General features: G+C 56.0%; 1 protein-coding gene and 1 pseudogene across 9 annotated transcripts in view; one reads left to right on the top strand and one right to left on the bottom strand.

Moving 5' to 3' along the window:
• The window catches only part of slc2a9l2 (solute carrier family 2 member 9, like 2), a 768327-nt gene that overhangs the window by 479680 nt on the left and 260821 nt on the right, over window positions 1-27826 (top strand). The gene's annotated exons all lie outside the window — the stretch shown is intronic.
• LOC140408581 (zinc finger CCCH domain-containing protein 11A-like) lies at window positions 14758-18552 on the bottom strand (annotated as a pseudogene).

Below are 27826 nucleotides of genomic sequence, written 5' to 3'. Positions count from 1 at the left end.
GTCGGGGAGGGGGACAGGGACAGGGTCGGGGAGCGGGACAGAGTCGGGGTGAGGGACAGAGTCGGGGAGAGGGAAAGGGTCGGGGAGAGGGAAAGGGTCGGGGAGAGGGACAGAGTCGGGGAGAGGGACAGAGTCGGGGAGAGGGACAGAGTCAGCGAGCGGGACAGAGTCGGGAGCGGGACCGAGTCGGAGAGAGGGACAGAGTCGGGGGGCGGGACAGAGTCGGGGAGAGGGACAGAGTCGGGGAGAGGGACAGAGTCAGGGGGCAGGACAGAGTCGGGGAGAGGGACAGAGTCGGGGAGGGGGACAGGGACAGGGTCGGGGAGAGGGACAGGGTCGGGGAGCGGGACAGAGTCGGGGTGAGGGACAGAGTCGGGGAGAGGGACAGAGTCGGGGAGAGGGACAGAGTCGGGGAGAGGGGCAGAGTCAGGGGAGCGGGACAGAGTCGGGGTGCGGGACAGAGTCGGGGTGCAGGACAGGGTCGGGGAGATGGAACGAGTCGGGGAGAGGGACAGAGTCGGGGAGAGGGACAGAGTCGGGGAGCGGGACAGAGTCGGGGAGAGGGACAGAGTCGGGGAGCGGGACAGAGTCGGGGAGAGGGACAGAGTCGGGGAGAGGGACAGAGTCGGGGAGAAGGACAGAGTCAGGGGAGCGGGACAGAGTCGGGGTGCGGGACAGGGTCGGGGTGCAGGACAGGGTCGGGGAGACGGACCGAGTCGGGGAGAGGGACAGAGTCGGGGAGCGGGACAGAGCCGGGGAGCGGGACAGAGTCGGGGAGCGGGACAGAGTCGGGGAGCGGGACAGAGTCGGGGAGCGGGACAGAGTCGGGGAGAGGGACAGAGTCGGGGAGAGGGACAGAGTCGGGGAGCGGGACAGAGTCGGGGAGCGGGACAGAGTCGGGGTGCGGGACAGAGTCGGGGAGAGGGACAGAGTCGGGGAGAGGGACAGAGTCGGGGAGTGGGACAGAGTCGGGGAGAGGGACAGAGTCGGGGAGCGGGACAGAGTCGGGGAGCGGGACAGAGTCGGGGAGCGGGACAGAGTCGGGGAGCGGGACAGAGTCGGGGAGCGGGACAGAGTCGGGGAGAGGGACAGAGTCGGGGAGAGGGGCAGAGTCGGGGAGAGGGGCAGAGTCGGGGAGAGGGACAGAGTCGGGGAGAGGGACAGAATCGGGGAGCGGGACAGAGTCGGGGAGCGGGACAGAGTCAGGGGACGGGACAGAGTCGGGGAGAGGGACAGAGTCGGGGAGAGGGACAGGGTCGGGGAGCGGGACAGGGTCGGGGAGAGGGACAGAGTCGGGGAGAGGGACAGAGTCGGGGAGAGGGACAGGGTCGGGGAGAGGGACAGAGTCGGGGAGCGTTCGGTCGGGGAGAGGGACAGAGTCGGGGAGAGGGACAGAGTCGGGGAGAGGGACAGAGTCGGGGAGAGGGACAGTGTCGGGGAGAGGGACAGAGTCTGGGAGCGGGACAGAGTCGGGGAGCGGGACAGAGTCGGGGAGCGGGACAGAGTCGGGGAGAGGGACAGAGTCGGGGAGCGGGACAGAGTCGGGGAGAGGGACAGAGTCGGGGAGAGGGACAGAGTCGGGGAGCGGGACAGAGTCGGGGAGCGGGACAGAGTCGGGGAGAGGGACAGAGTCGGGGAGCGGGACACAGTCGGGGTGAGGGACAGAGTCGGGGAGCGGGACAGAGTCGGGGAGCGGGACAGAGTCGGGGAGAGGGACAGAGTCGGGGAGAGGGACAGAGTCGGGGAGCGGGACAGAGTCGGGGAGCGGGACAGAGTCGGGGAGATGGACAGAGTCGGGGAGAGGGACAGAGTCGGGGAGAGGGACAGAGTCGGGGAGAGGGACAGAGTCGGGGAGCGGGACAGAGTCGGGGAGCGGGACAGAGTCGGGGAGCGGGACAGAGTCGGGGAGAGGGACAGAGTCGGGGAGAGGGACAGAGTCGGGGAGCGTTCGGTCGGGGAGAGGGACAGAGTCGGGGAGAGGGACAGAGTCGGGGAGAGGGACAGAGTCGGGGAGAGGGACAGAGTCGGGGAGAGGGACAGGGTCGGGGAGAGGGACAGGGTCGGGGAGCGGGACAGAGTCGGGGAGCGGGACAGAGTCGGGGAGAGGGGCAGAGTCGGGGAGCGGGACAGAGTCGGGGAGCGGGACAGAGTCGGGGAGAGGGACAGAGTCGGGGAGAGGGACAGAGTCGTGGAGCAGGACAGAGTCGGGGAGAGGGACAGAGTCGGGGAGAGGGACAGGGCCGGGGAGAGGGACAGAGTCGGGGAGCGGGACAGCGTCGGGGAGAGGGACAGAGTCGGGGAGAGGGACAGAGTCGGGGAGAGGGACAGAGTCGGGGAGCGGGACAGGGTCGGGAGCGGGACAGGGTCGGGGAGACGGACAGGGTCGGGGAGAGGCACAGGGTCGGGGAGACGGACAGGGTCGGGGAGAGGGACAGGGTCGGGGAGAGGGGCAGAGTCGGGGAGCGGGACAGGGTCGGGGAGACGGACAGGGTCGGGGAGCGGGACAGAGTCGGGGAGCGGGACAGAGTCGGGGAGCGGGACAGAGTCGGGGAGCGGGACAGGGTCAGGGAGACGGACAGGGTCGGGGAGCGGGACAGAGTCGGGGAGCGGGACAGAGTCGGGGAGCGGGACAGAGTCGGGTGGCAGGACAGAGTCGGGGAGACGGACAGAGTCGGGGAGACGGGACAGAGTCGGGGAGACGGGACAGAGTCGGGGAGCGGGACAGAGTCGGGGAGCGGGACAGAGTCATGGAGCGTTCGGTCGGGGAGACGGACAGGATCGGGGAGACGGACAGGGTCGGGGAGAGGGACGGTCGGCGAGACGGACAGGATCGGGGAGAGGGACAGAGTCGGGGAGAGGGACAGTGTCGGGGAGAGGGACAGAGTCGGGGAGAGGGACAGAGTCGGGGAGAGGGACGGTCGGCGAGACGGACAGGGTCGGGGAGAGGGACAGAGTCGGGGAGAGGGACAGAGACGGGGAGTGGGACAGGGTCGGGGAGCAGGACAGGGTCGGGGATAGTGACAGAGTCGGGGAGCGGGACAGGGTCGGGGAGCGGGTCAGGGTCGGGGATAGTGACAGAGTCGGGGAGAGGGACAGTGTCGCGGAGCGGGACAGAGTCAGGGAGCGGGACAGAGTCGGGGAGCGGGACAGAGTCGGGGAGCGGGACAGGGTCGGGGAGACGGACAGAGTCGGGGAGACGGACAGGGTCGGGGAGCGGGACAGAGTCGGGGAGCGGGACAGAGTCGGGGAGACGGACAGAGTCGGGGAGACGGGACAGAGTCGGGGAGCGGGACAGAGTCGGGGAGCGGGACAGAGTCGGGGAGCGGGACAGAGTCGGGGAGCAGGACAGAGTCGGGGAGCGGGTCGGTCGGGGAGACGGACAGGGTCGGGGAGAGGGACAGAGTCGGGGTGCGGGACAGAGTCGGGGAGAGGGACAGAGACGGGGAGAGGGACAGAGTCGGGGAGAGGGACAGTGTCGGGGAGCGGGACAGGGTCGGGGAGAGGGACAGAGTCGGGGAGAGGGACAGAGTCGGGGAGCGGGACAGAGTCGGGGAGCGAGACAGAGTCGGGGAGAGAGACAGAGTGGGGGAGAGGGACCGAGTCGGGGAGCGGGACCGAGTCGGGTAGCGGGACAGAGTCGGGGAGCGGGACAGAGTCGGGGAGCGGGACAGAGTCGGGGAGCGGGACAGAGTCGGGGAGAGTGACAGAGTCGGGGAGAGAGACAGAGTCGGGGAGAGGGACAGAGACGGGGAGAGGGACAGTGTCGGGGAGAGAGACAGAGTCGGGGAGAGGGACAGAGACGGGGACAGGGAAAGGGTCGGGGAGCAGGACAGAGTCGGGGAGAGGGACAGAGTCGGGGAGAGGGACAGAGTCGGGGAGAGGGACAGAGTCGGGGAGTGGGACAGAGTCGGGGAGAGAGACAGAGTAGGGGAGAGGGACAGAGACGGGGACAGGGAAAGGGTCGGGGAGCAGGACAGAGTCGGGGAGAGGGACAGAGTCGGGGAGAGGGACAGAGTCGGGGAGAGGGACAGAGTAGGGGAGAGAGACAGAGTCGGGGAGTGGGACAGAGTCGGGGAGCGGGACAGAGTCGGGGGGCGGGACAGAGTCGGGGGAGAGGGACAGAGTCGGGGAGAGGGACAGAGTCGGGGAGCGGGACAGAGTCGGGGAGCGGGACAGAGTCGGGGAGAGGGACAGAGTCGGGGAGCGGGACACAGTCGGGGTGAGGGACAGAGTCGGGGAGCGGGACAGAGTCGGGGAGCGGGACAGAGTCGGGGAGAGGGACAGAGTCGGGGAGAGGGACAGAGTCGGGGAGCGGGACAGAGTCGGGGAGCGGGACAGAGTCGGGGAGATGGACAGAGTCGGGGAGAGGGACAGAGTCGGGGAGAGGGACAGAGTCGGGGAGAGGGACAGAGTCGGGGAGCGGGACAGAGTCGGGGAGCGGGACAGAGTCGGGGAGCGGGACAGAGTCGGGGAGAGGGACAGAGTCGGGGAGAGGGACAGAGTCGGGGAGCGTTCGGTCGGGGAGAGGGACAGAGTCGGGGAGAGGGACAGAGTCGGGGAGAGGGACAGAGTCGGGGAGAGGGACAGAGTCGGGGAGAGGGACAGGGTCGGGGAGAGGGACAGGGTCGGGGAGCGGGACAGAGTCGGGGAGCGGGACAGAGTCGGGGAGAGGGGCAGAGTCGGGGAGCGGGACAGAGTCGGGGAGCGGGACAGAGTCGGGGAGAGGGACAGAGTCGGGGAGAGGGACAGAGTCGTGGAGCAGGACAGAGTCGGGGAGAGGGACAGAGTCGGGGAGAGGGACAGGGCCGGGGAGAGGGACAGAGTCGGGGAGCGGGACAGCGTCGGGGAGAGGGACAGAGTCGGGGAGAGGGACAGAGTCGGGGAGAGGGACAGAGTCGGGGAGCGGGACAGGGTCGGGAGCGGGACAGGGTCGGGGAGACGGACAGGGTCGGGGAGAGGCACAGGGTCGGGGAGACGGACAGGGTCGGGGAGAGGGACAGGGTCGGGGAGAGGGGCAGAGTCGGGGAGCGGGACAGGGTCGGGGAGACGGACAGGGTCGGGGAGCGGGACAGAGTCGGGGAGCGGGACAGAGTCGGGGAGCGGGACAGAGTCGGGGAGCGGGACAGGGTCAGGGAGACGGACAGGGTCGGGGAGCGGGACAGAGTCGGGGAGCGGGACAGAGTCGGGGAGCGGGACAGAGTCGGGTGGCAGGACAGAGTCGGGGAGACGGACAGAGTCGGGGAGACGGGACAGAGTCGGGGAGACGGGACAGAGTCGGGGAGCGGGACAGAGTCGGGGAGCGGGACAGAGTCATGGAGCGTTCGGTCGGGGAGACGGACAGGATCGGGGAGACGGACAGGGTCGGGGAGAGGGACGGTCGGCGAGACGGACAGGATCGGGGAGAGGGACAGAGTCGGGGAGAGGGACAGTGTCGGGGAGAGGGACAGAGTCGGGGAGAGGGACAGAGTCGGGGAGAGGGACGGTCGGCGAGACGGACAGGGTCGGGGAGAGGGACAGAGTCGGGGAGAGGGACAGAGACGGGGAGTGGGACAGGGTCGGGGAGCAGGACAGGGTCGGGGATAGTGACAGAGTCGGGGAGCGGGACAGGGTCGGGGAGCGGGTCAGGGTCGGGGATAGTGACAGAGTCGGGGAGAGGGACAGTGTCGCGGAGCGGGACAGAGTCAGGGAGCGGGACAGAGTCGGGGAGCGGGACAGAGTCGGGGAGCGGGACAGGGTCGGGGAGACGGACAGAGTCGGGGAGACGGACAGGGTCGGGGAGCGGGACAGAGTCGGGGAGCGGGACAGAGTCGGGGAGACGGACAGAGTCGGGGAGACGGGACAGAGTCGGGGAGCGGGACAGAGTCGGGGAGCGGGACAGAGTCGGGGAGCGGGACAGAGTCGGGGAGCAGGACAGAGTCGGGGAGCGGGTCGGTCGGGGAGACGGACAGGGTCGGGGAGAGGGACAGAGTCGGGGAGCGGGACAGAGTCGGGGAGAGGGACAGAGACGGGGAGAGGGACAGAGTCGGGGAGAGGGACAGTGTCGGGGAGCGGGACAGGGTCGGGGAGAGGGACAGAGTCGGGGAGCGGGACAGAGTCGGGGAGCGAGACAGAGTCGGGGAGAGAGACAGAGTGGGGGAGAGGGACCGAGTCGGGGAGCGGGACCGAGTCGGGTAGCGGGACAGAGTCGGGGAGCGGGACAGAGTCGGGGAGCGGGACAGAGTCGGGGAGCGGGACAGAGTCGGGGAGAGTGACAGAGTCGGGGAGAGAGACAGAGTCGGGGAGAGGGACAGAGACGGGGAGAGGGACAGTGTCGGGGAGAGAGACAGAGTCGGGGAGAGGGACAGAGACGGGGACAGGGAAAGGGTCGGGGAGCAGGACAGAGTCGGGGAGAGGGACAGAGTCGGGGAGAGGGACAGAGTCGGGGAGAGGGACAGAGTCGGGGAGTGGGACAGAGTCGGGGAGAGAGACAGAGTCGGGGAGAGGGACAGAGACGGGGACAGGGAAAGGGTCGGGGAGCAGGACAGAGTCGGGGAGAGGGACAGAGTCGGGGAGAGGGACAGAGTCGGGGAGAGGGACAGAGTAGGGGAGAGAGACAGAGTCGGGGAGTGGGACAGAGTCGGGGAGCGGGACAGAGTCGGGGGGCGGGACAGAGTCGGGGGAGAGGGACAGAGTCGGGATGCGGGACAGAGTCGGGGGGCTGGACAGAGTCGGGGGGCTGGACAGAGTCGGGGAGCGGGACAGAGTCGGGGAGCGGGACAGAGTCGGGGAGCGGGACAGAGTTGGCGAGAGGTTGGGAGTTGAGGTGTGTGTAAAAGAGTCAGGGAACGGGAGAGGGTCAGGGTGCGGGAGGGTGTCGCGAAGCGGGAGAGGCTCCGGAGCGAGAGAGAGTCAGCGAGCAGGAGAGACTCATGGAATGGGACAGAGTCGGGGAGAGAGAAAGTGTCAGGGTGAAGGAAGGAGTTGAGGGTGCAAAAGAGTCGGGGAATGGGAGTGTGTCGGGAGAGGGTCAGGGTGTGGGTGGGAGTCGTGGAGTGTGAGAGAGTCAGCGAGCAGGTGAGACTCGTGGAGTAGGAAAGAGTCGGGGAGTGGGAAAGAGTCGGGGAGAGGGAGGGAGTCGAGGTGTGTAAAAGAGTCGGGTGATGCACTACCAATTACCACAAAGACGAGAATAGTGGAACGATCGAGGTTTTATTGAGCAAAGATGTTGTGCCTCCTGGAACCAGAATGGCTGCAGCACTGAAGAGCTCACACATTTATACGCCGCCTACTGGGCGGAGCCAGCAGGCAGGGATTTACCCTTGTACCTCTAATATATGGGCAGTGCCGTAATACATGTAATATGCTACCCGTGGTGACTACCACATTCACCCCCTGTTTAAAAAAATAGCCTGGCGGGGGTGGTGGAAACCATTACAAGTTAAGTCCGTCGGGGGCCTTGACCCTCCTCTGCGATCGCCTCAGTCCTGGTGGTGATGTGGGCACCGACTTGGTCACCCGTGACTCCGGGGGCGTGTTGTCCTCGTCTTCGTCACCCGAGTGGATCCAGAGGGAGGACAGATCCTGCTGGGGCGGGGGCAGCGGTGAGGTTCGCTGGAGGGAGGGTGAGTGGCACAGGGGTGAATGAGGCAACCGGGTGTGGGTGGGGGGGGTGTCAGGTTGTGGGTGGTGGGTGGGGATCCCACGGGTGCCAGGTCCCGGAGGGAGACTGTGTCTTGGCGCCCGTCGCGGTATGCCACGTAGGCGTACTGCTGGTTTGCATGTAAGAGGTGGACTTTTTCGACCAAGGGGTCCGACTTATGGGTCCGTACACGCTTCTGGAGGAGGACGGGTCCAGGAACTGTCAGCCATGTTGGAAGCGAGACCCCGGAGGTGGACTTCCTGGGGAAAGCAAACACACGTTCGTGAGGGGTCTCATTAGTCGCGGTGCAGAGGAGCGAATGGATGGAGTGGAGCACGTCGGGGAGGACCTCCTGCCAGCGGGAGACCGGGAGATTTTTAGACCGCAGGGCTAGTAGGACGTTTTCCCTCTCCACCTGCCCGTGTCCCCGGGGTTGTAGCTGGTCGTCCTCGAGGCGATGCCCTTGCTGAGCAGAAACTAACGCAGCTCATCGCTCATGAAAGAGGATCCCCAATCGCTGTGGATATAGGTGGGGAAACCGAACAGAGTGAAGATGCAGTGCAGGGCTTTGATTACTGTGGCAGAAGTCATATCGGGGCTTGGGATGGCAAAAGGGAACCGGGAGTACTCATCAATCACGTTCAGAAAATACGTGTTGCGGTCGGAGGAGGGGATGGGCCCTTTGAAGTCCACGCTGAGGCGCTCAAAGGGACGGGAGGCCTTCACCAGGTGCGCTCGATCTGGCCGGTAGAAGTGCAGCTTGCACTCTGCGCAGACTTGGCAGTCTCTGGTGACGGTCCTGACTTCCTCAATGGAGTAGGGTAGGTTGCGGGCCTTGATGAAATGGAAGAACCGGGTGACCCCCGGGTGGCAGAAGTCACAGTGGAGGGCCCGGAGTCGGTCCACTTGTGCGCTGGCACATATACCGCGGGATAGGGCATCAGGGGGCTCGTTGAGCTTCCCTGGGTGATACAAGATCTCGTAATTATAGGTGGAGAGCTCGATCCTCCACCTCAGAATCTTGTCATTTTTGATCTTGCCCCCCTGTGTATTATTAAACATAAAGGCAACCGACCGTTGGGCAGTGAGGAGAGTGAATCTCCTGCGGGCCAGGTAATGCCTCCAATGTCGCTCAGCTTCCTCAATGGCTTGGGCCTCCTTTTCGACAGAGGAGTGCCGAATTTTGGAGGCATGGAGGGTGCGGGAAAAGAAAGCCACGGGCCTGCCCGCCTGGTTGAGGGTGGCAGCCAGAGCTACGTCCGATGCATCGCTCTTCACCTGAAAGGGGAGGGACTCGTCGACCGCGTGCATCGTGGCCTTGGCGATGTCTGCCTTGGTGCAGTTGAAGGCCTGGCAGGCCTCAGCCGCCAGGGTGAAAACTGTGCACTGAATGAGTGGACGGGCCTTGTCTGCACAATTTGGGACCCACTGGGCGTAATAGGAGAAAAACCCCAGGCATCGTTTCAGGGCCTTGGGGCAGTGGGGGGGAGGGAGTTCAAGGAGGGGGTGCATGCGGTCGGGGTTCAGGTCGGGCCCAAGGACTCCATTTTCCACGACATAGCCAAGGATGGCTCAGTGGTTGATGCGGAACACGCATTTCTCCTTATTGTATGTGAGATTAAGGAGTTTGGCGGTCTGGAGGAATTTATGGAGGTTTGCGTCGTGGTCCTGATGATCGTGGCCACAGATGGTGATGTTATCTAGGTACGGGAAGGTGGCCCGCAGTCCGTACCGGTCCACCATTCGGTCCATCTCTCGCTGGAAGACCGAGACCCCATTAGTGACGCCGAAGGGAAACCTAGGGAAGTGATAGAGGAGGCCATTTGCTTCGAACGCAGTGTATTGGCAGTCCTCCGGGTGGATGGGGAGCTGGTGGTAGGCGGACTTCAAGTCCACTGTGGAAAAGACTCGATACTGCGCAATCTGATTGACCATATCAGATATGCGTGGGAGGGGGTACGTGTCGAGCTGCGTGTACCGATTGATGGTCTGACTGTAGTCAATGACCATCCTGTGCTACTCCCCAGTCTTCACTACCACCACTTGAGCTCTCCAAGGGCTGTTGCTGGCCTCAATGACCCATGCCCGCAGAAACCATTGGACCTCCGACCTGATGAAGGTCCTGTCCTGGGCACTGTACAGTCTGCTCCTAGCGGCAACGGGTTTGCAATCCGGGATGAGGTTCGCAAACAGGGATGGTGGGTTGACCTTAAGGGTTGTGAGGCCGCAGACGGTGGTGGGGGGGGGGTAGGGGTCCGCCGAATTTTAAAGTTAGGCTTTGGATATGGCACTGAAAACCCAGGCCGAGTAACAGGTTAGCGCAGAGGTGGGGGAGGACATAGAGCCGGAAGTTGCTGAACTCTACGCCTTGGACGGTGAGGGTCGCGATGCATTACCCCCGGATTTCCACAGAATGGGATCCGGAGGCCAGGGAGATTTTCTGGGTGACGGGGTGTACTGGGAGGGAGCAGCGCCTTACCGTAGTGGGGTGGATGAAGCTCTCGGTGCTCCCAGAGTCAAAGAGCCAGGTCGTCTCGTGCCCATCGATCTTTACTGTCGTTGCCGCGGTTGCAGTCGCAGGTTTGTGGGGCCGGGACTGATCTAGGGTGATAGAGGCAAGCTGCGGCAAAAGCAGGGAGGTCCCGGGCTGGTCAGCGGTGGTGACAGTAGCGGCAGGCGATGAACGGCCAGACGAGCTGGGGTCCTGAGACACCGTCCAAAATGGCGCCGAAGATGGGGCGCCCCCGGGGCGCACATGGCGGGCGGCATCAAAGATGGCGGCGCCCACGGGCCACACGTGGCTTGCGGTGAGGAAGACGGCAGCACCCACGGTCCGCATGTGGCTTGCGGGGGGTGGGGGGGAAATGGCGGCGCCCCTGGGTCGCACGTGGGGCGTGTAGGAATGCTGGGCCTGGAAACAGCAGCGGCCGATCGGGCCTGGCAAACAGCAGCGAAGTGTCCTTTCTTCTCACACCCGTTGCAGGTCGCGCTCCGCGCCGGCAGCACTGCCTGGAGTGTTTGTTTTGCCCGCAAAAATAGCACTTGGGGCCCCCCAGAGTTGGCTGGCTGCCGCGCGGTGCAGGCTTGCGGTGAGCTTGAGTCGGCAGCTGGGAAGGCCCACGATGCCCATGAGGGTGCCACATGGTCGGGGGCATAGGACTGAACGTTACGGGAGGCCACTTCTAATGAATTAGTGAGCTGCCTAGTTCCCGCAAGATCGAGCGTACCCCCTTTCAGTAGCCGCTGGCGGACGTACGCAGACTTCATGCCCGTGACGTAAGTGTCTCGAATTAAAGGTTCGGTGTGCTGGACTGCCGAAACTGCCTGGCAGTCACAGTTCCTACCTAGGAAGTGCAGGGCACGCCAGAAATCGTCCATAGACTCCCCGGGGAGTTGCTGTCTCGTGGCCAGGAGGTGCCTGGCCTATACTTGATTCACTTGTCGAACGTAATGTCCCTTCAGGTGCTCCATTGCTTCGGAGTAGGTGGGCGCATCCCGGATGAGGGGAAAAATGTCAGGGCTCACCCCTGAATAGAGGACTTGGAGCTTCTGCGAGTCCGAGGGTTCTTCAGCGGCTATTCTGAGCTAGCTTTCGAAGCTGGCCAGCCAATGGTCAAAGGTGGACGTAGCGTTGGCTGCTTGAGGGCTCAGCTGCAGGCAATCAGGCTTGATGTGGAGATCCATCATTTAAAAATCTTGCTCAATAAATTGATGCACTATCAATTACCACAAAGACGAGAATAGTGGAATAATCGAGGCTTTATTGAGCAAAGTTGTGTGGCCTCCTGTAGCTGGAACCAGAATGGCTGCAGCACCGGGAGCACACACATTTATACGCCGCTGACTGGGCGGAGCCAGCAGGCAGGGATTTACCCTTGTACCTCTAATATATGGGCAGTGCCGTAATACATGCAATATACTACTAGTGGTGACTACCACATCGGGGAATGGGAGTGAGTCGGGGAGAGGGCGAGGGTCAGGGTGCGGGAGATAGTCAGCGAGCAGGAGAGAGTCGAGGAGTGGGGAAGAGGCTGGGAGTGCGAGAGAGTCGGTGAGCAAGACGGAGGCTGGTGAGACGAGAGTCAGAAAGTAAAGTGCAGGTAGAAAGTGTTGCATATTTCCTTATTATTTTTATGTGTGTCCTTCATGTATTGTTCTAATACATTTTGGAGGAATAATTACTCTCCGCCCACAACAGACATGCACCCTGTCTGCACCCTGTGTTGTTAATTTGAGTCTCCTGGAAATGTACAGTTTTAATTCAGGATGTTTTCCCGCTTTCGTCCGTTTTAATACCATTTCCAATACCTTCACCATCACATGATCATTCCTGGTATGTTTTAGGACTTGAATTGCAGTCACTGGAACATTCTCCATTTGTGTACAATAAAAAATATTATCATGACTAGCTGGTACTTGACCAGCTTGTAAAAACCTGGCAGACCCCCCGGGTGCCATTCCGTCTGGACCACGTTTGTGTGGACCAGTACCGAACGGCACCCAGCTGGAGACCCCCTGGGAAGTCCGGTAGATGCCGGGAGCCCGACAGATCCCGGGTCAGCACGCCTAAGTGGGTTTTGAACCTAGGCACGTGTGGCTTGGTCCCACCCATTGTGGGCAGGATCCTGATCGCGAAGCCTCCTGGGACCTAGGAGGATGTCATGTGGTGCACCGGCTGTCGGGAAGCCTGTTGTCGGCTTCAATCGGCATCTGACGGCTGCGCCGCGCTCTTGTTTGAGCACAACGCGGCCAGTAGTTCGTGCCCATAATTGTTTTACAAGTGGTTCAAAGAAGATTCATTTAACTCATTCCTGGGATGCGGGGCTTATCTTGTGAAGAACGGCTGAACAGTTGGGCCTTTACCCATGGGAGTTCAAAAGAATGGAAGGTGATATTTTCTGAGTGGATTTGATTAGGTGGTGTTCTCATTTTCAACAACTAGATGCGACATCCACTGAAGAATGGCATGGTAGCACAGTGGTTAGCTCTTCTGACTCACAGTGCCAGGCACCTGGGTTAATTTCCAGCATTGGGTGACTGGCTTTACGAAGTTTGGACCTTCTCCCTGTGTCTGCGTGCGTTTCCTCCGGATGCTCCAGTTTCTTCCCACAGTCCAAAGATATGCAGGTTAGGTGGATTGGCCATGATCAATGTGCAGAGTGATGGGGATAGGGTGGGGCAGTGGGCATAGGTAGAGTGCCCCTTCGGAGGTTCGGAGGACACCTGCAGACCTGATAGTCCAAATGGCCTGCTTCTGCACTGTAGGGAGTCTATAGATTACGGTACACTCCGGTACCAATAAAAGTAACTTCTCGATGTTGATTTTCTTCCTGCTGTTGTGTATTCATGTTTGTAAATGTTGCTCTCTTTATTTGGTTCTACATATGGCGGCCAATATGGTCGCCTTCCTTAATCCTAATTACGTTTGCTTTAGAGTTGCCAGGTATCTTTCGATACTGCCACAAGGTTCAAACCCGAATACTGATCAAAGAGTCGATACACCAGTTAGTAGTTCAAAGTCAATACTATTTATTTACACACACAGTAATATCTACTCATGTCTAAAATACTACAGACTAAACTACCACTAATGCTGAAGCCTATACTTAGCTTCGGGTGCCCACTCAGTCAGAGGAACAATGGCCGTTGTTCGGATCTGAGGCTGCTGGGGTTGAAGTGGTGAAGGGGAACAGCTAAGGTCGTCCGTCTGGTAGCGAGCATTGACCTTGGACTGACTTGCTTCTGGTGTAGCTGTGGAAGGGTCTCTCCGCTTTGAGGGCCGATTCCAAGGGAGCGATTCTCTCTTGGGGCCTTCTTCTTATACCCGAAGGGGGCTTTGCGCACTTTTGGGCGGGCCTTGAACTTGGCCCCAATCAATTGGACCGTATCTTGATCATCCGCATTGATCCTGACCAATAAAGAGGTGGGTGCCCTGATGGCTGGGCGTGTCCTAGGTTACCGTTGGCCTGGCTTTGTTTGTGCTTTCGGCTTGGGGAACTGGCGCCGTGAGGTCTGGAGCTAGATCGGTTACTTGAGTATCTCCCTTTGTTCCCGGAGATGGGCCATCAATATGCTAATGGACCTACAGTTTCAGTCTCGTCTGGGAGCTGCGGTTCCAATACACGTACAGGCTCTGTGCCTGCCTGCTTTCTTAGCATTGTCCATAGTTCCCTGCAATCTTTGCAAACATCCATTTTGTATTCTGGAAGTGGCCATCCCAGATGGCTACACACCCTCCTTATGATCCTCAACGCGAAGGGTGAAGGATCACATTACCGTGTTGTCTTCGTTCTCCTCCCTCCGCAAGCCAAGCTTTCAACTGCATCTCCAATAAACACCAGTGTCATATAGCTGCCTGCATTCATTTAGCTGGCTTTTACTTTAAGGTAACTTAGGAGTACCCATGATTTCTTAAACTTGCTGTTGTACCAGTCACAGTGTGGCTGCACTGGATTATAAAATGTAAAACCAGCTGTTCCACTCCCATGGAATGGTCTGCAAACACCCAATTCTTCCACTTGAAAACCTGTATGTTCGCTCTGGAGCCTCCCATAATTTGATCACCAGTACATGGTGTGGTACAAGATGAACTTGGGACAATAATGGAAACATTTTAACAGTGGACTATAAACTGCTGACCAAATATATATGTTAAGAGGTAAACATCATCTATGTAACAGTGATGCAAATTAACAGGGTACTAACTGTCCAGACACAAAGTTAGAACCGTCTGGGAACCAAAAACATGCAAGCCTCTTGAACTGTTCGAATAAATTTGAAGCGGTCCCAGTAACATTCACAGATTGCATCACACAGTTAGTTTGCAATGGTATCCTGGGCTCAGACACAACATTTACCCCTCTTTCAAAAATGCTCAGGAGCCCTGAAATGCTGCTTTGTGATCTCTGACAATTTGATTAAATGCTAAATTTGTAATCATCTTTTGTAAGCATACACCATCAGGACTCTTGCAATTACAAAGTCCTTATGTACAATCCAAAGTTATTTTTTAATATAAATACCTAGGCTGCTCCATATACTTTCGCTTAGCCACAGGCTAGGAATTGCTCTACATATAAAATAAACATGCAGAGAGCTGGCCTTAATATCCTTATTACTGTTGGCAGGTGAGATTTGGACAGGTGAATATCCCTACCAAGGAGCCAAGGCCAAGAACGAAAATATTACAAAATAAGGACTAATGCAATTATCACTGTTGCACTGTTGGTTGGTTGTGGTCAAAGTCCTTGCATCAAAACCGACAGAAATACATCTCCAGCTGATAATAGGCTGTATTATTGGATTTTCTTCAAACTCTAAATTCAAAGGCAGGATAATAACGCACCACATTTTTCACTTGTTTTTGGGATGGCTTGGGGAAAACGTGGCCAGCAGTCATAAGGTGGTAATTAATCAGTTAAATCAGTTGGTCATAATACCAGCGTGTGTTTAAAACAGATCCGGCTTCTGTCTGCACACGATATGCAAACGTGGCTCCATTTACAGCTTTAAAAATACAGACAGCTCCAGTCGAATACAAAATGTAGGTCCAAATTAGTCTCCGTTTATTACGCAGAAAATTCCATTTGAATCAGCAGGTCCAAAAAAATGTTCAGCAAGTCTTTCAGCTGTCAATCATTTCAGATAGTTCCCGCAACAAGTCATCCTCACCCTTCCCAGGGCCCAGGTCAATTTCTGCTTCAAGTTTATCATCTGAGAATTCTTTCATCAGCTCTTCAAAAATCATCCTCGGCTGGGATAGTCTTGGATGCAGGAGAACTCAGTTTCCAAGTTTTAGAAGGCATTTGGAGAGGGGTAATGTTTTGGATCTCTGTTTCCAATGTACCAGTCGGTTTGCTTTGACCAGCAAGATGAGCGTTCCTTTCCGTGGATCTTTCTGGCACCTGCAAAGTCGGGGAGTTTACCTCTTCTCCCTGAACTGGTGATGCTGTAGATGTAATGATCTTCCCTGCTGTTGGCTGCTTTGTCAGATCGGTAGTTATGGTATTGAGCGGTTTAACTGCCATAAGGCTGGAAGGATGGCTGTCAGGGGATTTGTGTTTCTGGCTGAGCCTCACAGGACAAGAGTTCTTCACGAATGATGGTTTCACATTTAATTTGGGTTTCACTTTCAGAGCAAATGGGTGTTCTGCCACTTCGTGTTTGGTAACAGGCAGCTTCTCTTCTGTCTTAATGGGCAGTTGTTCAGCCAAGAGACGGTTATTTGGTTTCTGTTCTGCTGAGGCTGCAGGCTGATTATTCTGCTCGGCAGCCTGGATCGCAGTTCATTTTGTTACAATCGCCTCTTCTCCCAGCGGAGTTTGACTCAGCTGTTCCTCGGGGCGGGATTCTCCACCCCCGCGCCGAAGTGGCCGCGCCGTCATGAAACTGCCCCGATCCCGACCGATTCAGGCCCTGACAATGGGCCAGGATCGGGGCCGCGTCATCTACACGCGCCAGGCCTTGTCGCCCGCGTAAAGACGGCGCCGCATAGATGACGCGGCCGGCGCGCATAACGGGCGTCATCCGCGCATGCGCGGGTTGGCCGGCGCCAACTCGCGCATGCGTGGTTGCCGTCCTTTCTAAGTCCGCAAGTCCGCCCCGCAAGGAGATGGGGGACGGATCTTGCGGGGCCGCGGAAGGAAGGAGGTCCTCCTTCAGAGAGGACGGCCCGACGATCGGTGGGCACCGATCGCGGGCCACCCCACATTTGAGATACCCCCCTGGTGCAGGATCCCCCCTCGCCCCCCCGCAGGCCGCCCCCCCAGCATTCACGCACCGTTCACGATGGCAGCGATCAGGTGTGGAACCCGTCGTTTTGGCCTGGCCGCTCGGCCCATCTGGGACTGAGAATAGCAGGGGTGCCGGAGAATCGCCATTTTGGGTGTCTCCGGCGATTCTCCGGCCTGCGGCCCGCGGAACTCGACCGGGCCGTTCCCGCCGCTTGGGAGAATCGTGGGATGGCGTCGGACCGGCATCCTGGGAAATTTTGGCTGCCCAGGCGATTCTCCCATCCGGCGCGGGAGTGGAGAATCTCGCCCTCGGTTTCCTGCAGCAGTGGAAGGTGTTTGTCCTTCAGTATTTCTTCAAAGCTTTTAACCTGCACGTTCGGAAGTCTTAGACGTTCATTTCCATTTGCAGGCTTATTTGCTTCCATTGCCTTATTGGTTTCCATTGTGTCTCCTTGGGCCGCAACATCCATTGGTTGCATGTCTGTTGGTTCAATATCTGCCTTTTCCAACTTGACAGATTCTGCAAGTTTATTGATTCTCAGCAGTTTCCTCCGTGAAGGCAAGAGTCTCATTCTTTGGCTTCTCGCTCTCTTGTGGCGTTGAGAGACTCTCCTGGTTCTCCTGCCTTCTCACGTCAAATCTCTTCAAGAGTTTTGATTCTTACTTGTTCCAGTGGCTTTGGATCTGTTAGAGCTTCAACGGGGGATGCCTTCCGACTTTTCCCCTTGCCTTTTCCCATTCCAGGACTTTTTTCCTTTCTCGGAGCAGCTTCAGGATGCTTTATGGATGGCGTTTCCTTTCCAGTTTCTCCCAGGAGCTGCCCCTGCTTCTTCAGTAGAGTATCAGAGGTTGTTTTCACCCGTAGCGTCCAAATGATTTTAGTTGCTTCCTCCAGCAAAGTGGAGGCCTGGATGGGTTTATGAAGACCAGCAATACCAATTTTGAAATCTCCATTGCCATCACCCTGGTCCCTCTTGGCAGCCTTTTCCCTGCATATCTCCTCCAGAGTTTTCACTCTTATTTCTCCAGAGCGCTCTGTTTTACTTACAGGCTTTTCATTTTCTGTTGTGGAAATCTCTGCAGGCAGGCCAAGCGTCTCCCTTATGGACCTGGGAGCTTGAACCTTCTGTGCCAGCTCTTCAGGGTCACCCTCAGTCATTATTTTCCTTTTGCCAAGTCTCTCAGAGAGGTTGCGTTTTATAGTTGTTTCAATCTCAGCTTTGACTGGGAACTCCTCCGGGTTAACCTTTGGCAACAATTTATTTTTCCAAGTCTTTCAGCAAGACTGTGTTTAAAAGGTGGTTCAGCTTCATTTAATTTCTTTGGAGATAAGGTCACCGTTCGGAAAATCGTCCTCACATTTTCTTTTTCAGTGACTAGATTTTCACGATTTTGCTCCACATTTTGGGCCTGTGCCACCATATCTACTGAGGGATCATCTATGACCATTTCCTTCATTTTCTCCTTCATGAATTTCTTCTGTTTAATCTGCTCCAGGGTTTTTATACCAAAATCCAAATGGTCATCTTTCTTAACAGGGAAGGCCTGTCTCTTGGCTGAGATAATGCGGATGCCATTCTGTTCCTCTGCAGTTGGAGGTTGCGTGTTTTTATTTTCCTCCCCTTCTTCAGAAAACTGATCGTCGTCATCTTCATCATCATCGGCATCATTGATAATCACAGGAGGGTGCGTGGGGCTGTAACACTTTCTGTTGCCTCGAGCTTCATTACTCCTCTAACCTGAAGGGATGGATTAGATTCAATAGGGATCTTGGGCTGTTGTAACGGGTTGACAGGTAACCGTGGTAACATGGGCTCTTCAGCTGCTTCAGCCACCTCCTGCTTGGTTTGGACACCTTTCGTAGCAGGGAAGAAGACTCCTTCAATGAAGCGAGGCATGCTGTGGCGGAAAGCACAGTTCAACTTTGTACACCCAGTGGGTTGCTTCTCCCAGTAGCAAGGCATTTCACTTCGCCTCTTATCAACCTCCATGTGACAAGACTTGCAGACCTGCCGAAAGCAGCGTCCTTCCTGCCATAAGGTACAGCTGGTCTCACTGCCAAGGGCTGCTTCACAGTGACAAAAAAGACGGTTATCCCCCTTGGCACATGTAGAATAAAAATAAAAGTAGCAATCGCCTCCTTGTTGAGTCATGGCTGGAGTATAACAGCTCCTCCCAAATCAAACAAAGACTTTCACTGTTCCTTTGTCCACACTCTTATCTGTTGAGTCGCAGAGCAAGGTAGTCTGTCTGGGCGAGATGACAAGACGTTAATCTTCTGGGACCTTGCCCACCCTTCGAACGGTCAGCAATATGGGTGCTCTTCTTCAGGCATCCAGCCAAGGTGTCCCAAGAACGGGTTTAGAGCCGCCAATCTGCGGCTAATCAAACCTCCCGGTCGACCGATCGCCGCTGCGCCGCCACCTGCCGCCTGGCACCAGCAATAAACATAGCGCCCGCCGGATGCGCTAGGCTGTGATGTGTCCCTGCTGTAAATGCCCTGTAAAACCGATGAGTGTAATGGTGTCTGTCGTGTGCCACGTGTATCACTGAAACATCGTGGAGGAATTGAGTGTGGTGCGGGACCCTCCTGTGTCCCAAAGTAATTCTACGGGGTGTCCCCGGACTATGCCAGCCATTACCGGTCTACCGGACTTGTCCCAAAGGGTGTCGCAGACCCAAGTTGGGGAGCCCGAACACCGTCAGTCGGTGCCGTTCATATCTGTGTTCTCAGAACGGGTGCTAACGCTATGAATTGGCTTTGCCCTATTCTTATTTAGGGTGCCTGTCTGTTGGTTTCTCTGCTGCTTCTGGGGCACATTGCACTCTCATGCATAGTGTCCTAATTGTCCATAATTATAACACTCCTGGGATTTGGGTTGCTGTGAGCTGTTCCTGCCTTCATTTACCCATGCGGGGTCCTGGTGCATCCTAACTGAGTGCATGTCTGCCTGTTCTTCCTCTGCTTTAACAGATGCGGTTTTGCCTTGGATGGACTGTTCCCAAGCACGGGACAATCTTTTCAAAACCCATTTTTTGTTGTGGGCCTCGTCTGAGGGGACGTAATTTGCGCAAGCTCTCTGTCCTGCCTCTGTTGCATGAGAGACTAGGATGCAATGCCATTTGGCCATATTATCTGTGGACAAATAGGCGTGGGCTAACTCTCCGAATACTGCTGTGAAATGTATCCACAAGCATCCAGCAAACACTGTGGGGTGCTCTGTCTTCTTTTGCCTACACTTATTTAGGCCTTCTACGGGGTCTCCTTTGTTATAGCCGATCGCATCTAGGATCGCTGTGTGCATTTCTTATAGGGTGCCTCCTCCTACATTCTGTGGGTCGGGAAGGGCTGACACGACTGAAGGGTCAAGGCTTAAAACTGTGAGCTTCACTTGCTCCTTTTCATCCAGGCCGTACATGGTCGCCTTCTGTTTTACTCTAGCAAAGGACTGGTGGGGGTCCGATGTGGGTAGGAACGGTGTTATTTTATCACACGCGTCTCTTAATTGGGTGACGGTTAACGGGGTAGTGTATAGGAAATTTGAGTCTCCTTCTGCTGCAGCCCTGTGGTGTGTGGTTACAGGGTTCATGGGGGTGTGTTCTGCTTGTGCAGTCAGGGGTTGGGGTGCTTTTCGCTTCTGGGGTTTTTCCTGTGTACATGTCCCATGTACATATCTGTGGGCAGTCTCATTTAACTCGTGCCAATCGGGGCCATTTTCCTGGTCTAACTGGGGTCCAAACGTGCTCTGAAACCCATTCTGAACAGAAAGCAGAGATTACAATTCTGCAATTTGCTTCCGGCACTTTGCGTGATCTACGGAGCTCTGCCTTTGTTCCGTCGTGGAAGTGTGGAGTGCTCGTAGAGCTGCCTTTAAGTCGCTGTACTGTTTCTGCATCTGCTCAACTTGTTGTTTCGTTTCCTGTCTTACCAACACCACGCGTTGCATGTCTTGGTAGGCTTTGTCATATTGGGACTGAAAGCTGCTCAAATGGGCGAGACAAGATTGGTGTGCCCGCTTGGCATCCTCCACCTCCTTGTCCCTCGCCGCTAACTGCTCTCTCAGTTCCTTGTTCTCTCTCTCATATTCACTCACATCTCCTTCACTACTCTTGTCTCTCTCCTCAATCTCTCTACGGAGCGTCCTCACGACCTCCTCTGTGCCTCACAATTGTGCCAAGCAGGACACGATTGCCATCGGCTTGCGAGCTTTCCCTAAGCTCTTCTTATGGATCTCTGTCAGGTTCTCCCACCAAGTATGCCCTATACTTCCGAGACCTGTTTCATCATTGGCGCAGAATTCACTCCAAAGGGGCCATCCTTTCCCTTTGAGGTACTTTCCGATTTCCTCTTCCCATATGGGACACTGTCCTACTCTACTGGTCGCTGCAACCTCGAATTCTTGGGGATTCATAAGGCGTTCCATTGCATTCATTGCCAGTTTTCTCTATCTCTGTGGTCTCTACCAAATTTGGAACAGGGGGTGATAAAGTGGGGATGCAAACATGGGTACGGCTTACGCTAATTTCCGGCCTACAAAACTCCCGACAGTTTTACGCAACAAAATTTCTCAGGTTTACCTTATATCCCTGTTAGTACGTATGCATTAACATACTTCCGAATCTTGGAGGTTTGATCAGTATCGTTCTTACACTTGTGGTTTTTCTGTTTCCAATTGGATTCCAATTCAAATTTGGGTTCTCTCAGAGTGACTAGGCCACTTCTAGGTTGAGTCCCGGCTGAGTCGCCAGTAAATGTTGCTCTCTTTATTTGGTTCTAAATATGGCGGTCAATATGGTCGCCTTGCTTAACCCTAATTACGTTTGCTTTAGAGTCACCAGGTATCTTTCGATACCGCCACAAGGTTCAAACCCGAATACTGATCAAAGAGTTGATACACCAGTTAGTAGTTCAAAGTCAATACTATTTATTTACACACACAGTAATATCTACTCATGCCAAAAATACTACAGACTAAACTATCATTACTGCTAAAGCCTATACTTAGCTTTGGGCGCCCACTCAGTCAAAGGAACAATGGCCGTTGTTCGGATCTGAGGCTGCTGGGGTTGAAGTGGTGAAGGGGAACAGCTAAGGTCGTCCATCTGGTAGCGAGCGTTGACCTTGGACTTACTTGCTTCTGGTGTAGCTGGTGGAAGGGTCTCTCCGCTTTGAGAGCCGATTCCAAGAGAGCGATTCTCTCTTGGGGCCTTCTTCTTATACCCGAAGGGGGCTTTGCGCACTTTTGGGCGGGCCTTGAACTTGGCCCCAATCAATTGGGCCGTATCTTGATCACTTGTATTGATCTTGACCAATAAAGAGGTGGGTGCCCTGATGGCTGGGCGTGTCCTAGGTTACCGTTGGCCTGGCTTTGTTTGTGCTTTCGGTTTGGGGAACTGGCGCCGTGAGGTCTGGAGCTAGATCGGTTACTTGAGTATCTCCCTTTGTTCCCGGAGATGGTCCATCAATATGCTAATGAACCTACAGTTTCAGTCTCGTCTGGGAGCTGCGGTTCCAATACACATACAGGCTCTGTGCCTGCTTGCTTTCTTAGCATTGTCCATAGTTCCCTGCAATCTTTGCAAACACCCATTTTGTATTCTGGAAGTGGCCATCCCAGATGCCTACATTCCTAGTTGGAACAAGGTCACTTTAAAAGTCTGATCACGTGATGTATTGATACCATCACCACCCATTTGTGTAGGCAAAAGGGCAGTCTATCCTAATAGCCTGTAGAGTGAACACCTTTCCAATCAAACTCTTGTTTGTTTGTATCTTCTTGGCCTGCAAGCCTATCTTTAAAAAATACCGGGCGGGATTCTCTCAGCCTGGGGTCGGGCCGGAGAATCCCTGTGACCGGCGCGAATCGTGCCACGCTGCCCCATTGGCGCCGGCGTGGTTGGCGCGGCACCGGTCAGGGGCCGCTCTATGCGGCCGGCCCACCGATTCTCGTAAAAACGCCAAGTCCCGCCGGCCCCGTCCACACCTGCTCTCAGCCGGCAGGAACTCGGTGTTGAAGGGTCGGGGGGGGGGGGGGGGGGGCGGCCTGTGGGGGGGGGGGGGAGGAAAGGTCCGACCCCGGGGGGGCCTCCGATGTGGCCTGGCCCGCAATCGGGGGCCACCGATCGGCGGGCCGGCCCTCTGGCTGGGGGCCTCCTTTCCTATGCGCCGGCCCCTGTAGCCCTGCGCCATGTTGCGTCGGGGCCGGCACGTTGAAGGAGGCCACTGCGCATGCGTGGCGCCACTGCGCATGCATGGGCCCCGCGGCACCCAGTTTGCGCCAGGTTCGGCAGCTGGAGCGGCGTGAACCGCTCCAGTGCCGTGCTGGCCCCCTGTAGGGGCCAGAATTAGTCCTCGGCTTGGCCCGTTCACGCCGTCGTAAAACGCGATGGCGTTTACGACGGTGTGTACCCTCTGCCACGGGATTAGAGAATCACGCCCACCATACCTGCCCACTATATATTAGTCTATGTGTTGTGGACAATTCTGCATGGAGAAAGTAAGTAATTCATTAATATCAATCAACTTAATGGCATGTTAGGAAGTGCACAAACATTTCAGACTGAATTGCTTCAGACAATTCCTCCTGGCTGAGGATAAAGCTCACTGCCACTTGGCAATTTCCCACAAGAGCCTTGTATAAGATGGAAAATTTGCTGTGGAATGTTTAGTGTGAAGCTGGAATATAGTCATATGGAATATGTCAGCGCACGCTGACATTGCATTCATGTTGAACCTGGATCTGCTAACATCAGGGGTTAGGAGTGAGATATAAAGTCAGCAAGAATGATGTAGGCTGGGATTATCCCGGCCCGTCGGGGTGGGACCTACCGCCACAGGACATTCAGTATCCAAATGTCCGTTGACTTTTGGCGGGACTGGACATTCCCAGGGGCAGGCTAGGCCTGAAAATCCCACCCATAGGCTTGGAATTTCTTTGGCTCTCTTTGCACACACAGCCAAGGGTTCTGCTGCACCTCTGGTCAAGTTGTCGTATCAGACTGAGAACAATTCCAAGCTATAAGATTTGAAACTACTTCAAAAGAGTAATGTGGAATGTCTACCCATTCTCTGTGAATGGACAGCAAACAGTCCTTCCACCTCCAGAGGTCTGGTCTATGCCACTAATTGCAACCAATTGACCCCTATTTCATTAGACTAGGGAGCGGAATCAAATCCATCAATATTCTTGTTCTCTGTCCAGGGACGTTGGTTGGAAAGTTTTTGTGGTGGATGTTTCCTGAGAACAGAATCAGGCTCATCAATGATGTCGCTTGTGATTGAATGCTTTGCACTGAACAGTGAAGGTCTACAAGTGATTTGGGAGAGAGGTACATTGATCACTAAAATGCCATGGACAGAAAATAATCAAAAATAAATATTGGCCTTTATATCTAGAGGACTACAATACAACGGCTGAGAAATTATGCCACATCTGTTTAAAGTTGGAGTGATAGCTGAGATAGCAAGAAATTATTTCCACAGGCTGGGGATGCCTGGATAGGGGGTGTGGTCTAAATATTAGAGCCCTGGTTTTTCAGGAGTGAAATTAGGAAACACTTCTGCACAGAAAGGGGATAGAAGCTTGGAACTCTCTTCCGCAAATGGAAATTGGAATCTGAGATTAAGCGTTTTGTTAACCATGCACATTTGTGGATATGGGCAAAAGTAGATTTATGGAGTTAGATCACAGATCAGCCAAGAGATCACTGAAAGGTGGAACATGCCCAAGGGGCTGAATGGCAGCCTCCTGTTCCCATATTCCTATGTTTATAGCATCTTCTATGTCCTCAGGCCAACCCATAGTGCTTTAAAGCAATTTTCACTTCATAAATAGGCTGACACAGTAGCATCTGTGCACACACAACAAGGTTCCACAAGAACAGCGAGATGAATGCCCTGTTAATGTTGAACAGGAACTATAAAGAACTCTCCGTTCTTATTTTAATATTGCCATGGGGCCAGTTACATTTGCCTGAATAGGCAGCCTTTATTTACCATCTCTCTGAAAGGTAGTACGTCGAACAAACCAACGCTCCCTCAGTACTTGCAGCATGTGTCAGCTCGGAAGATATTTTCAAGTCTGCAATGAAGTTTTAACCCTCGCCTTGATGTGACAAACTGAGCCAAGCGGACATTCGTGTGATATTTTAAAATCAGAGGGCGGGATTCTCCGGCCATGTCCACCCGGCGACTGGAGAAACACGCCCGAGGTCAATGGACTTCTCTATTGTCCACGTCTTGCCCGTGGCGTTTTTGCAGTGGGCGGGGCGGAAGAATCCAGCCCAGATTAAGTGATTGTCACTCCGAGCAGAAAATGTATAGTACCAGTGTGGATTGAGACTGGAAACTGCAGTCTGCAAAGTGAAGTAGTTACCATAAGATTCCTGTTAGATTGAGTGCTGAGTCACAAATTACGCAATGCTTTACTCTCTAGTTGCACTTTCTGAAATGCTGACACTCTGCAGTCAGTCAGCTTTATAACTCTGTTGTATGTTAGCCATGCATTAAGCCAACATTTATTGCCCATCCCTAGTTGCCCTTTAGAAGGCTGTGGTGAGCCGCCTTCTTGGACCGCTGCAGTCCATGTGGTGTAGCTACACCCATTGGGCTGTTAGGGAGGGAATTCCAGGATTTTGCCCCAGCAACAGTGAAGGAGCGGCAATATATTTCCAAGTCAGGGTAGTGAGTGACTTTGAGGGGAACCTCCAGGTGGTGGGATTCCCAGGTATCTGCTGCTCTTGTCCTACTGAATGGTAGTGGTTGTGGGTTTGGAAGGTGCTGCCGAAGGAACCTTGCAAAGTTTCTGCAATGCAACTTGTAAATGGTACACACTGCTGTCATTGTTCATCGGTGGTGGACGGTTTGAATGTTTGTGGAAGGGGGAGTGAGCAAGCGGGCTGCTTTGGCCTGGATGGTGTTGAGCTTTTTGAGTGTTGTTGGAGCTGCACTCATCCAGGCAAGTGGGGAGTATTCCATTACACTCCTTGTAGATGGTGGACAGGCTTTGGGGGGGGCGGGGGGGGGGGGGGGATCAGGAGGTGAGTTATTCGCCATAGGTTTCCTAGCCTTTGACCTACCCTGGTAAACACAGTAATATGGCTAGTTCATTTCAATTTCTGATCAATGGTAACCCCCAAGATATAGATTGTGGGGGATTCAGCGAAGGTAATGCCATTGAATGTCAACGGGTGATGGTTAGATCCTCTCTTGTAGGAGATAGTCAGTGCCTGGCACTTGTGTGGTGCAAAAGTAACTGTCTCAGTGTGGTGCTCCCTGCAAGCGATCTACAGTATGTGTCAGCAGAGCAAGCAATAGTGAGTTTTTTCAAGGAATCAGGTTGAAAAATGTTCACAGAGGCAGCAGACCATGACCTTGACACAGTTATCTCAGTAAGAAGTCTTACAGCACCAGGTTAAAGTCCAACAGGTTTGTTTCGATGTCACTAGCTTTCGGAGCGCTGCTCCTTCCTCAGGTGAATGAAGAGGTATGTTCCAGCAACATATATATAGACAGATTCAAAGATGCCAGACAATGCTTGGAATGCGACCATTAGCAGGTGATTAAATCTTTACAGATCCAGAGATGGGGTAACCCCAGGTTAAAGAGGTGTGAATTGTGTCAAGCCAGGACAGTTGGTAGGATTTCGCAGGCCGGGAACAGGCGGAACTTGGCTATAAGTTTCTGCTCGGCGATTCTGCGTTGTCGCGCGTCCTGAAGACCACCTTGGAGAACGCTTACCCGGAGATCAGAGGCTGAATGCCCTTGACTGCTGAAGCGTTTCTCCGACTGGAAGGGAACATTCCTGCCTGGTGATTGTCGCGCGATGTCCGTTCATTCGTTGTCGCAGCGTCTGCATGGTCTCGCCAATGTACCACGCTTCGGGACATCCTTTCCAGCAGCGTATGAGGTAGACAACGTTGGCCGAGTCGCACGAGTATGTACCGCGTACCTGGTGGGTGGTGTTCTCACGTGTAATGGTGGTAACCATGTCGATGATCTGGCACGTCTTGCAGAGATTGCCATGGCAGGGTTGTGTGGTGTCGTGGTCACTGTTCTGAAGGCTGGGTAGTTTGCTGCAAACAATGGTTTGTTTGAGGTTGCGCGGTTGTTTGAAGGCAAGAAGTGGGGGTGTGGGGATGCCCATCATGGGGGGCTACCCTGCTATTTCTGCGGCCAGTCCCAACACCCCCGGCTGCACTTCCTGGCCCGTAACGCGAACTGCAGCAGCTGCGGGAGAAAAGGACATTTCGCCTAAGTTTGCCTGGCCAGGTCCAAGAACTCTAACTCACAGGCCCGATCCTCAGACTCACAGGCCCGCAGAACCCACAGTGTGGCAGCGTGTCTGCCGACTCCGCCCCCTGTAGACGCGTCATCAGCCTCGTGCTATCCGTGGGGGCAGCCATCTTCCAGCCCTCACAGCATGTGCGACTCACAGGGGCCGCCAACTTGGCCATCCTTCCCCACGCGGCCTGCCACGTGCGATCCATGGGGGCTGCCACCTTGGACGCCATCTTCCTCACCGCCCACCACGCTCGACCAACGGGGGCCGCCATCTGCTACGCCGCTCGACGCGTACGTCCAACAAGGGCAGCCATCACGGAGCCGCCCCAGCACCTCTGACCACGCCGGCTACCCGCAACTCAGCGCGGTCACCCTGGACCAGTCGCGACCCAAGCACCTCCGGAGCTCCATGATGACCGTCCGGGTAAACGGGCATGAAACACCTTGCCTTTTCGACGCCGGGAGCACAGAGAGCTTCATTCACCCGGACATGGTAAGACGCTGCTCGCTCCCAAATTTCCCGGCGCACCAAACCATCCCCCTCGCCTCTGGGTCGCACTCGGTGCCAATCCGAGGGTGCACTACTGCAACCTTGTCAATACAGGGTGCCGAATACACCAATTTTAAATTATGTGTGCTCCCAGACCTCTGCGCTCCTCTCCTATTGGGACTAGATTTCCAATGCAACCTCAGGAGCCTAACCCTGAAGTTTGGGGGGGTCCCTACCCCCACTCACCATATGCAGCCTCGCGACCCTAAAAGTCGACCTTCCCCCACCCTTCGCAAGCATCACCGCCGACTGCAAACCAGTCGCCACCAGAAGCAGGCGGTATAGCATACAGTACAGGACGTTCATCAGGTCCGAGGTCCAGCGACTCTTGCGGGAGGGAGTCATCGAGGCCAGCAATAGCCCCTGGAGAGCTCAGGTGGTGGTCGTCAAGAGCAGGGCGAAGAACCGGATGGTTGTAGATTACAGCCCAACCATAAACTGGTACACGCAACTCGATGCGTACCCCCTTCCCCGGATTGCAGACATGGTAAACCAGATCGCACACTACTGGGGGCTCTCCACGGTGGATCTGAAGCCTGCATACCACCAGCTCCCAATCTGCCCAGAGGACCGCCACTACACGGCCTTTGAGGCAGACGGCCGCCTTTTCCTCTTCCTCCGGGTCCCCTTTGGCGTCACGAACG

The sequence above is a fragment of the Scyliorhinus torazame genome, chromosome 3, assembly GCF_047496885.1.
Source record: "Scyliorhinus torazame isolate Kashiwa2021f chromosome 3, sScyTor2.1, whole genome shotgun sequence".
Lineage (NCBI taxonomy): Eukaryota > Metazoa > Chordata > Chondrichthyes > Carcharhiniformes > Scyliorhinidae > Scyliorhinus > Scyliorhinus torazame.
Note: the sequence above shows the minus strand (reverse complement) of the source record. Positions and strands in the feature narration are given on the sequence as shown.